This window comes from Artemia franciscana, chromosome 17 (genome assembly GCF_032884065.1).
Source record: "Artemia franciscana chromosome 17, ASM3288406v1, whole genome shotgun sequence".
In the NCBI taxonomy this organism is placed as follows: Eukaryota; Metazoa; Arthropoda; class Branchiopoda; order Anostraca; family Artemiidae; genus Artemia; species Artemia franciscana.
The window spans coordinates 11,014,265-11,026,877 of record NC_088879.1 but is presented as its reverse complement, the minus strand read 5'-3'; the positions used below and the strand labels follow the sequence as shown (position 1 = coordinate 11,026,877).

General features: G+C 34.1%; 1 protein-coding gene across 3 annotated transcripts in view; it reads right to left on the bottom strand.

The window, feature by feature from the left end:
* LOC136037837 (uncharacterized) overlaps window positions 1-7,805 on the bottom strand; it is a 40,957-nt gene extending 33,152 nt beyond the window's left edge. For 2 of the 3 annotated variants that reach the window (XR_010620049.1, XR_010620051.1), the window contains exon 1: window positions 7,702-7,777. The gene's annotated coding sequence lies outside the window, so the exon portion shown is untranslated. Of the gene's footprint in view, window positions 1-7,701 lie in introns of all 3 variants that reach the window. The other variant, XR_010620052.1, reaches the window with a different exon arrangement.
* Between the last annotated feature and the right edge of the window lie 4,808 nt (window positions 7,806-12,613).

Genomic DNA, 12,613 nt, shown 5'->3' with positions numbered 1-12,613 from the left:
AGGCTTCACTGCTCCATCATAGATGATGATTTGCTGCTAGTCCTGGTAATTACCTCATTTTCCAGCACTGAGGTATTTCTTGTGCCTTCTCTTGAATGCATTGAGGGGAGGATTTTCTGGGATTATCTCTGCTGGGAACTTATTCCATGTGGCTAATGATCGCCAGGCTAAACTTGTTTTCAGATATTCTTGGTGGGGAGTACCATGCGCAAGGTCATCCTGATAAGCTGTACTTCAGTGAGTTGATTACAAGGGCTTTGCTCTATATGGAATGAGCACTTATTTTTATAACAGGATGGAAACAGGTAACAAAAGAAACATATGTCCTGTTTTGCAAAACAGGGTTTAATCAGTTGTTCTGATTTTCACCACAAAATATACACTAGCCAGATTCCTGCATTTTTAATAAATTTTACCCCACTTCTTAGTTGTCAGTAAAATTTATATCAAAGGCAATGCTATAGTGTTGCCTACAGTAAAGGCCATATGGCTCCAATGTTTTTTTGTTTTTTTCCAGTGGTGCTTCATATAGGAGGGGTCATCATATTAACTTGAAAGGGGCCTCATTCAATTGGATATTGGAATTTATAGTGTCCTTTTTAAGAGTCAAAAGTGACTGGAGGGCAACTAGCCCCCCGCCCTTTTCCCAAAAAAACATCAGATAAAATTTTTTAGACAGCCATTTTGTTAAAAGTACATCAAGGGTCAGACTACAAAGTTTCTTGTGTCAAGACAACCACCCAGGGCCCTGGGGCAGGGATTTTAAGTTATGCCCTGGGTGTATATATGGTTTTTATGGAAGAGATGCTAGCATTTAACTTCAGAGAGGGCTCATTTATTTGGAAAGTGAAAGTTCTAGCTTACTTTTTAAGCGTCAAAAGAGATCAGAGGGCATCTCGCCCCCCCCCCCCTCCATGCCCTTTTTTTATCCAAATGCATCAAATAAAATTTTTGAAATAGCCATTTTGTTACAAATAGTTAAGAAGTAGATAACAAAACTCTGGTGTCAACAAAACAGCCCAGAACAAATAAGCAGGCATTGTAAGTTATACCGTCAGGGCATATATTGTTCTTATGGAAGGGACGTTCATATATACTTCAAAGAGGAAATTTTTTTTGTAAAGTGAATGTTCTTGTTCACTTTTGACAAGTCAAAAGAGATCAGAGGACAACTAACCCCCCCCCCCTTCTAAAAAAACTACATTACAAATATTTGCTTTTGAACTTAATTTTGAAAATAAACATTAAAATTAAAGTAAAATTTTGGACTTATGACCTTTCAGCAATTAATACCATTATACATCAAACATTCAGTTTAAATTTTTAAAGTCTTTCCAAGATTTTTCAAGACAAATATAGTTTCACTACAAACAAGAGTTTGGATACTACTGTAAAAACCTAAACTTTACCTCCTTAACTGTAAAAACCTAAAGCCTACTGCATCATTGGCGCTTCAATGATATTTTCTCTTCCAGTTCTTACAGCATTGAAAATTAAAATAATGGTAACAGTGAAATGATGTTTTGAACTGATGGATCTTTCAACAATTAATTCCATTATATATCATCTATTCAATTTGAATTTCTTTTTTTTATTGCTTCCAAGACTGTTTAATTTCTGTTTGTTTTTGGTTTCATTTATGCTTCAATACTGAATATTTTTTTGTTTTAAGCTTGATTTGCATATTTAATTTAAGCTTTACTTGCTTTAAGATATATTTATTCATTTAAATTCTTACTTGTTGTATGTTTTATGCTATGATTGTTAATTTAATTTCTGTTTGATTTGGGTACCAATTATTCTACAATAGTAATTTCCGGTTGTTTTAGATTGAATTTCAACAGATATTTTTATCTGCTGATCTTAAGTTTAAAATTGCCTTTACTTTGCTTTGAAAAATTTTTTTTTGGAAAGTATATTTTTTACTTAATCCTCTTTGAAGGTCAAATGAAATGAGTAATTGCTTAGAAACAAGCAGTTGAGAGTGCTGGATCAATACTGAAGCTTGATAATCTGTCCATAATATGGTTATTCAGGTCAAAGAGTTTTGACACAATTTTTGACAGCTTTGACACCATTGCTGAAGTTCTCAAAGAGCTAACAGAAGACAACAAAGACAAGATAAAAAAAAGAAGAAGAAGTCCAACTTCTGCATTGCCACATTACCTCCTTAGATTTTATTCTAATTCTTATGCTCATATGCCAAGTCTTGTTCAAGACAAAGATTCTTGCAAGAAAAGCTTCAAATGAAACAACTTGACCTGGTGATTGCAAACACAAGAGTCATGGCAACATACAGCATCTTATATGTTCTGAGACTGATCAGATAAGAGAGGGATATAAAGGCATAAAAAAAAACAGTGAGAAAAAGTTGGTTCACTTGCCAAAGACAAGTTCCAACTTAAACAGCTTCCACCTGCTTGTTATTCAGAAACAATTTCTAATCCTAGAGCCAACCTGCTAGATTACCAGAAGTTGTTCTATGTCAAGAAACTGTAAAGCATCATTGGGGCCCTAATCAATGGCTTGGAGAATACAATTCATCATAATTCTTCGTTTCTGGAGCCAGTATACTGAAGCTTACTGGGTAAAATCGAAAAGATATGAAAGTCACAAATATATTTTTGGGAAAAGACCAAGATCTTGCAAAACTCATCCAGTCCTGGCCTATCAGCCAGGACTGAGGTTGAAAAGCTATAAAGTTACTGATTGCACCGTCTTTAAGACTCTATACTGTGAAAACTATGCATTTAAATTGTTATTCACAGCTCTTTGGTCAGTTTACCAGAGGATTATGACAGCATCACCAACTTTGGCAAAGGTGAAAAGGAGTTACAGCAAACTGAAACTGCTCATGACATGTTTATATAAACAATGGATGATGATTGTTTTGATCACTTTGTCATGATGTGTTTTGAGAGTGCCATAACAAACATGTTTGACTTCTTAATTGGAGTATTGTTGTTACAATATCTCATTCTGTGTTTCATCTGTATATTTTAATTGAAGTTATAAAATTCTCACTTCTGAGTTCTGTTTGTATACAAATCATATTGTCACTTTATTCCTCTTTTCTTACTCCTTTCTCCACTAGATCACCAGCTAATTAAATATAAGCTTCCTACAAGAAATTGAATGAAAGGCTAATCTTTTTCAGGTGAAACAATTCTTTTGGCTGAACTGTGCTCTCAAGCTTCATATTTGAGGTGGACATTATGCTAATTATTACAAAAGAAAAGTTGGTAAAAATAACCAGCCCGTCAGTAAACCCCCCCCCCCCCTCAGTAAAATCTGTGGCTAGTAACATTCCTGCAAGTTGAGAGTATTTCTCTGATTTTTGAAAAAGAGGGGAAACTCCCTCAAAAAGTCAAGAAATCTCAACAAAGATTGTGCACTCAGATTCAGCATATCAGACAACTCTACTGTAGATGCTTCAAGCTCTTATCTACAAAATATATATTTTTTTTTTTTCAGAAGAAGGATCATGGATGTATGTTTTTTCCCACATGGGTGGTTGTATGAAACCAATAGTTCTAAAAGATTAGAAGAGCACTCATTTGAACAAAAATTAAAGGTTCTAGCACCATTTCTAAGTGACCAAAAAGATTGGAGGGATGTATGACCATGATTTTCTCCCATTGATATCAAACAAAAATTTGAAATATTTACTTGATTTATCATAGTTGACATGTCCAATGACTATGCCTCTGTCCTCTGGGGGTCTCTTTGATCCGCCATGGTCCCTATGGCAGGAGTCAAAATAATCCATGAGGAAATGGTTTTAATTTATGCAATTTGCCCACTGTTTACACATAGTATTTGTTACTTGGAGATATAAAAAATTCTTGGGCAGGAATTTTCCATGAGGATGAAATTTTCCAGGGAGAATTGTCCATTGCAAATTTTATAAATAAAAGGAAGAGGAGGGGGGGATTGTGTCATGATTTGAAATTCGGTCAAAAATTAAATTAATATGACATATTTTTCAACTGAAAGTAAGGATTACTAAAACTTAAGCCTAACAAAAATTATTCCATATGAGTGAGGCTACCTTTTCCTCATCCTTTGTATTTTAAGCTATAGTTACTTTTTCTTGCCATTCTGTAAGAACATGTCCTGAAATACAAGGATTGCTGAATTTGAATAAAAAGTTCAAGAGATTTTAAGACTTGAGGAAAATGAGCAGGGGTGGAGGAGGGGTTATCCCACTCATGTTCAGAATTAATTCTGTTTGTTTAAAATTTTAATGTTATGGCTTACTTTTAGTTGAAAAAATATTTTTTATTTAATAAGAATAAAGTATCCAATATGTTAACATCATCAGCATCCTCCATAGCAGAGCAGTCTCCATTACCACACATTTTCTGGTTCATTGACATCAAAATCTGTTTGGCTCACTTATTCTAATAATTTTAAACTTGACTAAAGTGCATTTAAGATCAAACTAACTTTAAATAAGTTAAATTAAAATATCCAGATATATAAAATCTAATGTAGGTCTATGTGTGTTTCTCTCCTATATGCATTACTAGAGGCCTACTGTATACCTGATTGCAAAGAAACTGAAGTTTCTTTCCAAGAGTCCACTCTTGCAAAGACTTTAGGCAAAACTTAGGTATAAGCCTTTACCCTTTTGGTTTTTCATCTTTACAGTTCAGTTGAGTTTGACTTAAATTGGATAACACCTAAGCATAGCAAACAGTATAATTTATAAAACTTGTTTATTAGCCTCACAATTGTGTAACAAAAATGATTAAAAAACAAAACAGATTCAAATTTAATTTTGGGGGTGGTTTTTCTCAATTGTTTATTCCAAATGTAGGAATAAATCCTTTTTCCACCAAATAAGCCCCTGATGGCTTGTGAGTGAACAAAAATCAGAGTACATCTAGTGTTGCTCACAGACAGTACAGCAATAATCATAAGTTTAATGTGCTCCTACAACACATTACTTGGTAAATTTTTCAGAGTTCATATAATTGACTTACCAATAAAGTGAACATACCACTTGATGCCTATTTTATGCTCCTTATGAATATAATAGTCACTTCTACCACAAATTTTGAGCTTGCTTTTTTTGAGCTCTTATAAATGATGAATTTTCAATAAAAGTATGAGTTATCAATTGTTTTTGAAAAAATAATACTATGTCTTCTCAGTTGTTTTGAACAAAATAACTCTACATTTTCTCAGTATCAAAACTATTTATATTAAGGTGATGTTAAGTCAAAAAGTGCTTAAATTTGAATATGCAGTAGAATCAATTATTATATTTGTAAAAAACATCAAAAAGAGCAGTACTTGTGTATTATTCAGAACAAACTTGATAAGTGAATTTAGGTTCTTTTGTGAAACAAACTACAATACAGGTACATTTTAATTAAATATTTGGTACTTGTACATTATCAAGACACACTCAAGAATTTTGCTGGGAAAATCCAGTTTCATAGCCACAAAGACAAAACTAAATTTTGCAGGTACATTTTAATTAAATATTTGGTACTTGTACATGACTCAAGACGCACTCAAGAATTTTGCTGGGAAAATCTAGTTTTATAGCCACAAAGACAAAACTCAATTTAGTTTGCTATGCACATTGATAGAAGATAGTGTCTGAGCATGGATTTTGAAAGGAAGATTTGGGATTTGCTGAAGACTGAAAAAGAGGCAATTATATTTTTCCAGCATAAGGGGTTGTTGCCCACAGCAAAACAGTGTGTCAATTCACACAACATGACTTTGTACTCTTATGAGAAACATTTTTGGAAGTGTAACAATAGGCCATGTTTGAAAAAAGTCAATTTGCATGTATAACATGGTTTGATGATGTTACAATACTATTTATATGGTAATTTTACAGTTTTTCTAATAGAGTATTATATTTTCATCATATTCTGCTTTATTTCATTAGCTTTATCAAAGGTTTGGGCTATATATTGGCATATTATGGAGGGGGGGGGGGGTGGTGCATTACATCAAATACCAAACTTAACCTAACCTAACTACCTCTATATATAAAATATTTACTTCAAATGTACCTGCATCATATTTTGTTTCACAAAAGGACCTAACTTAACTTATTGAGTGTGTTCTGAATAATACACAAGTACCAAATAGGCATCAAATGGTATGCTCATATATTGACTTACTTACTTGACTTAAGTCCTGTCTGGCCTTTGTGGGCTTCTTCTCTTCTGAGCAAATGATGAATGTGGTGATGGTAATTTGATCTATCTAGCACTAGACAAATCAGCTGGGGGAGGTTATGGACTGGGAAGTTGTTGGTCCATCTCTTATAAGGTTGGCCTCAAGGGTGCATGACGTGAACCTGTCCTTCAAGACTGATTTGTGGAAGCTGGTTGGCCAACATTCACTGGATATGGCCAAGCCAGCAGAGTTGCTGGCTTCTGATCTGGTCCACGATGGTGTGGGGACAACCGAGTAGTTTTTGGAGGTCTTCATTTGAGACTCAGTCAATGTAGGTAATCCCTGCAATGCATCTAAGACATATAGTTTCAAACGCAGAGATTCTTTGTTCATCAAAGCCTTTGTTCTTTGTTCATCAGCCTTTATTGACCAAGTTTTGCATGAGTATATAGTAATTGGGATTATGAGAGAGTTGAAGAGTCACACCTTCAGAGAAGTTGACAGAGTCTTGTTTTTCCAGATTGGCAAGAGGCTCTTGAAGTTGGTGCCTGCCAGGCCAAGTCTTTGTTTGATTGATTTTAAGCAGTCATTATAAGAAGTTAGGAGGCTCCCTAGGTAGAAAAAGGAGTCAACATTTTCTACTGGCTCTCCTTTTATTGTTAGCTGCATGTTTCTTGAAGCAGGGTCTCTAGACACCCACATAACCTTGGTCTTGGGAATGTGTTAACAACCATCCCAAGGGCATTGGTTGCTGACACTAGTTTGTCAGTGTCAGCTTGGAGTAGATTAAAGATTGGAATAGGTTAAAGAGGTGGGGTGACAAAAGGCAACCTTGAAGAACACCCACCAATGTCAGAAACCCCTCTGTCAATCCCTCAGGCATTTGGACTTGGCTGATGAAATGTGAATACATGTTTCTTATCAGGATTATCATGTTTTCAGGGACTCCATAGTGTAGCAGGATGTGCCATAATCTATCTTGCCAAATTAAGTCAAAAGTCTGCTTGAAATCAATGAAGAGTTGCAATTAATTGATGAAGAGTTTTGCAGTTATATGAACTGCAAAAAATTTGCCCATTGCTCAACTTCAAAATACCTTCTTAGGGATCATTGAGGCTCTAGATACATTCCTGAGGCTACCTAGCACAACTAAACCTACCTTCTTAGACAGACAAAAGCCTCTTAGATAGAATTTAACTAGTCGAAGGGGAAGAAATTCAGTCTTAGATTAAATAAAGAATAGGCTATTAGCCTATTTTTGTTTTGAACTCTCTTTATTGGGCGGTAAGAACAAAGTGTAGATGGAAAGACATACAATATTGCATCCCTATCAAATTGTAGATTTTTGTAATACAGTTTAGATTAGGGATATCTAACCCTAGATGAAAAGGGGCAAGGATACAACCATAACTGGTGATCTTTATGTTTAGAAAGAGAAATTCAATGGTTGGCTCTGATCTCTGTTTTTTCTAGGCTATACTAAATTAACTGATGGGCCTTATTACATATCTTAATTTCCAATTTACTTGATCAAATTAAGTTGAAAAAACAAACCAAAGGCTATTCAAAGCAAATCAAAAAGACTGAAAAACATTTCCTGTGTGATGTGGTATTCAAAAAGATATCCGCGTGATAAAAAACATTTACGCATATTGTGCTTCCAAAAATGTTGTTGAATAAAAAAAAATTGAAGAAATGTTTGACTCCATCATCAGCTTACAACTACCTCCTAATACTGAAAGGCCGATTTATAGGGTGATGATCCAAATTATGAAAAAGACAATGGAATACGAGCTAATTTATTAATGAAGATCTACTGTGCAGAAGAGAGCGAGAGTGAGTAGGAAGAGCCATATTGGTACCAGCCGGCCTCTTGGCCTTAAACTGCTGGGGACAAGCAGCTCAAGTACTTGCATATCATTTTATAGAAAACGACCGATAGCTCATACTTTGATTAAAATACATAAGAAAACTAGTTTTTTTAACTGAAAGTAAGGAGCGACATTAAAACTTAAAACGAACAGAAATTACTCCGTATATGAAATGGATTGTCCCCTCCGCAATCCCTCGCTCTTTAAGCTAAAGCTTTTAATTGTTTTAAAAAGCAGAATTGTGGCAAAGAGTCAAACTTTAGCATCAAGAGCGAGGGATTGCGGAGGGGACAATCCATTTCATATACGGAGTAATTTCTGTTCGTTTTAAGTTTTAATGTCGCTCCTTACTTTCAGTTAAAAAAACTAGTTTTTTTTATGTAATTTCTGAACGTTTTTGAATTAATGCATGTTTGATTTTGACTCTCAACACGTAAACTATTCAAATGAAATTTGCATATTAATTCCTTTTTTGGCTAAATGGCTTTCTCTTAGTTTTGATCCTACGATTTTGAGAAATATGGGATGGGGAAGGAGGCCTTGTTGCCATGCAATTTTTCGGTTACATAAAAAGGCAACTATTAATTTTAATTTTAACGAATTTTTTTATTAGCAAAAAATATACGTAACTTTAGAATTAACTTACGTAACAAACTTTTATATTCTTTAATTTTAATATGTATATGAGGGAGTTTGTACCCTCGTTAATACCTCCTTCTTTACACTAAATCGTAAGTTTTGTCCCAATTCTTTAAGAATGACCCCTGAATCAGAAAGGCCGTAGAAAAAATAGTTGAAATTACTAAAAATACTATTGCATAAAGAGCGAGTCATTTATCTCCTCCTAAATACCTCACTCTTTATGCTAAAGTATTTTTAGAACCCCTCATATGCGTAATAATCTCTGTTCGTTTTAAGTTTCAATGCTACTTCTTCCTTTCATTTGAAAAAACGTTTTCATGTTTATTTTTCATTGTTTTCTTATAGTAATGCTAGAGAATCCTGCGCCCTTTTCATTGAATTTTTCTTCCCCCATGACAGATTCTTCCAAGGAAAGATCCCCCAACATAGCTCCCTCTCCTCAGCGCCACCCCCAAACAAAATAAAATCCCCCTGAAAACGTCTGCACTTTTCCCAATAACCATTACTATATGTAAACACTGGTCAAAGTTTGTAACTTGCAGCCCCTCCCCCAGGGATTGTGGGGGAGTAAGTCATCCCCAAAGACATAGTTATTATGGTTTTCGACTATGCTGAATAAAATGGCAATCTCAAAATTTTGATCCGTTGACTTTGGGAAAAAAATGAGCGTGAGAGGGGGCCTAGATGCCCTCCAATTTTTTGGTCACTTAAAAAGGGCACTAGAACTTTTCATTTCCGTTAGAATGAGCCCTCTTGCGACATTCTAGGACCACTTGGTCGATACGATGACCCCTGGGAAAAAAACAAACAAATAAACACGCACCCGTGATTTGTCTTCTGGCAAAAAATACAAAATTCCAAATTTTTGTAGATAGGAGCTTGAAACTTCTACAGTAGGGTTGTCTGATACGCTGAATTTGATGGTGTCATTTTCGCTAAGATCCTACGACTTTTAGGTGGTGTTTCCCCCTATTTTCCTAAATAAGGCAAATTTTCTCAGGCTCGTAACTTTTGATAGGTAAGACTGAACTTGATGAAACTTATATATTTAAAACCAGCATTAAAATAAGATTCTTTTGATGTAGCTATCGATATCAAAATTCAATTTTTTAGAGTTTTGGTTACTATTGAGCCGGGTCGCTCCTTACTACAGTTCGTTACCACGAACTGTTTGAAAGTCGTCATTTTTCAAGAGGTCAACAAATTGCTTACATTTGAATTTGCTATAGAAGTGATTATTATATTGTTAAAGGGTAAAAAAAGGGCATCGATTGGTATGCTTACTATATTGTTCAGTTAATAACATGAACCGTGATTCGTTTCCTAACTTGACAACCTTAGCAGAAATACGTTTTGGTGTAAGCCCTCTAACCATTGATGATTCAGATTATTTCAACTTCAGAGGTAGGCTCCAAAGCCATTGAGTTATATATGGTCCAAGATTACACCTAAAAAATTTTAAAGAAGAAGAAGGAGTTATAGATGAGGCTGTAGTGGTTAGAGAGGCTGTTCACTTGTTGATAGATAATCTATCCTCCCTCCAACCTAGGGCAGAATTAAATTTAAGAAAAAAATGTAAAATCTTCGCCCTCAAAACCATTGATTTGTTCTAATAGCCCGAAAAAAATTGATCCTTTTCCTCATCTCCAAAAATTTTGGAAATATAAAAACTTCAACCACACCAGTCTCAAAATAACTTATTATAATGTTATTACACTATTCCCTTATCCAATGGTATTCATTCGATATTACGTTGGTCCTCTGTATTAAGTCTTGCCTCTAAGTAAATTAGATCCCGTTTTACTGTTTTCCTTCTAAGCACAAAGAGTGTAAGATAGAGATATGTTTACTCTGATATATGACAATATCTTTTCTGGATTTAACGTCTATCTAAAAAAAATTATTTATTTAGCCAACATTCCCGTTCTAGCCCTACAACTTTCCTGCATGTTATTAAAATACATCTTCATTAGCTGAATGTCACTTAGACTTTTTCAACTGCTCTATATTTCTCAAATAGCTTTTCAACAATCCATGTCAACCTTATTTGTCTATTTACCATCTGATCAACGTGGCTAGTCCTTCTACAATTATATGATGGCTATAGTCAGAGTGTGCTAACATATTTGATCACCATTAGACCAATAAGACCATTCTTTAAAACTGTTTGGTACAATGTTCTCGAACACTAGATCAGCGAAGAAAAAATATATAAATCAGGAGGATCGAAGTTTAACTGAGCTAACAGTTTTCGGCTATTATATCTTCAGTTTTGACTTTCCAGATATGAATATTAAACGTGATAGCGACAGCTTGTCAATTTAAAAGAAATAAAAATTACTTAAAAAAAATTTTTCCAAGAAAGCATTCAATAAAGGAAAATAAAGTAGTTACATAATCTTAAAGGAGCAAAAATTGGCCAAATACATAGGAGTTAAACTTCACACACAGTTTACTACGATTTATTAATATAAAACTTCACCGATGTTTCTTCAAAAGGCCATAATGCTCTTAGCACTATAAAATACAGTATTTTTGGTACAAAATGAATCTAAAATTAAAAGTTTGGTTTTCTTGCAAAGGGAAAATTCCTTTTTAACTATAGAAAAGGGACAAAAGGAAAGCTCCAACTTTGTAGCCTGGCTTCAACTTTCACTGTATATGAAGTACTTTTGATACGATTCCTGTGCCTTAGCCATGAAGGGAGAAAATGAAACAGAAGACTCAGCCGAAATCCATAAAAAAATAGCTCGCAAAAGTGGTAAATCAGTTAACCAGTGAGAAAAATACTCTTTTTTTCAGACTCTATTTTTTAGTAATAATTCAGAATTTTTTAAAAGAAGGTATTATTATTCTAAGAACATATTTTGATGTGGTCTTGGAATGGTCACGTATCTTAAAAATACACAGTACTGATTTAAAAATCATTTCAGCTTCAAAAAGATACAACTTGACAAAATAACTTTAGCCAGTTCTTCTGACATCAAGCATTAGCCAAAACTATTTTTCACCCTATAAAAGAGCTATACAGCTTTTTAATTCATCAAGCAAACCTTGGTTCCAACTTTACTTAGAAACTAATACATTTCAGGTCTAATAAATTTTGTGATATAAGAAAACAAAAGATCCAAATCAAACTGTTGCTCTGGTAACACAATTAACAAAATAATTCGAAACATGTTCCCTTCTGCTTTCTAAAAGAGTGATTGGTACAAGACTTAGCAGCACTTGACTTTCTTTTTTTCCAAAGAAAAGATGGAAAGCGAATAATTTTTTTTTATTTATTGTCTAAAGATGTTAAAACACTTAAAAAAGAATAAAATACATCGGTTAACTATATTCCCTCATAAATATTGAGCCGAAATTATTAGGGAAATTAACAAAGCGAATTCAAATCATTTTGGCTTTTATGGTATTATTTTTTATAAGCATTGTATGGTATTATTATTGTTAATCTATCTAATGCTTTTGGATTCGCCTGTCTAAATATTTGATAAGGAATCGGCTCTATAAATAACTACTAGCTGTGGGAAATTTCTAGCACATAAAATATCAATGGTGTCATGGGCTTACATGGGGAATTTTCAAGTTCTTAAATCAGCAAGGAAGGGGGGGGAGGGACAACCTCAATTTTATGTTTCTAAATCTAAGATCAAATTTCTTTTAGAGTTATTTCTTTCGTAGAGAAGGCTAACACTCCTAACACTATAATTGGTAGAATAGTAGCACTGCCTAGGTAAAGGGTGGTATGTCTTTAATGTGATGGTACAATTTTTCCTTAGGCCACTTTCCAGAGGTGATTGTGTCAAAATTCTAGAAGGAACTCACTTAGTCGAAAACAGACTTGTAGGATCCTTTTAAATGTCAAAGTAACTAGAGAGGAACCCACCCCAACCCGACTCTCAAAAATACCCTTCCGCAACTCCTAAAAATATTCAAATAAAATTTTTAAA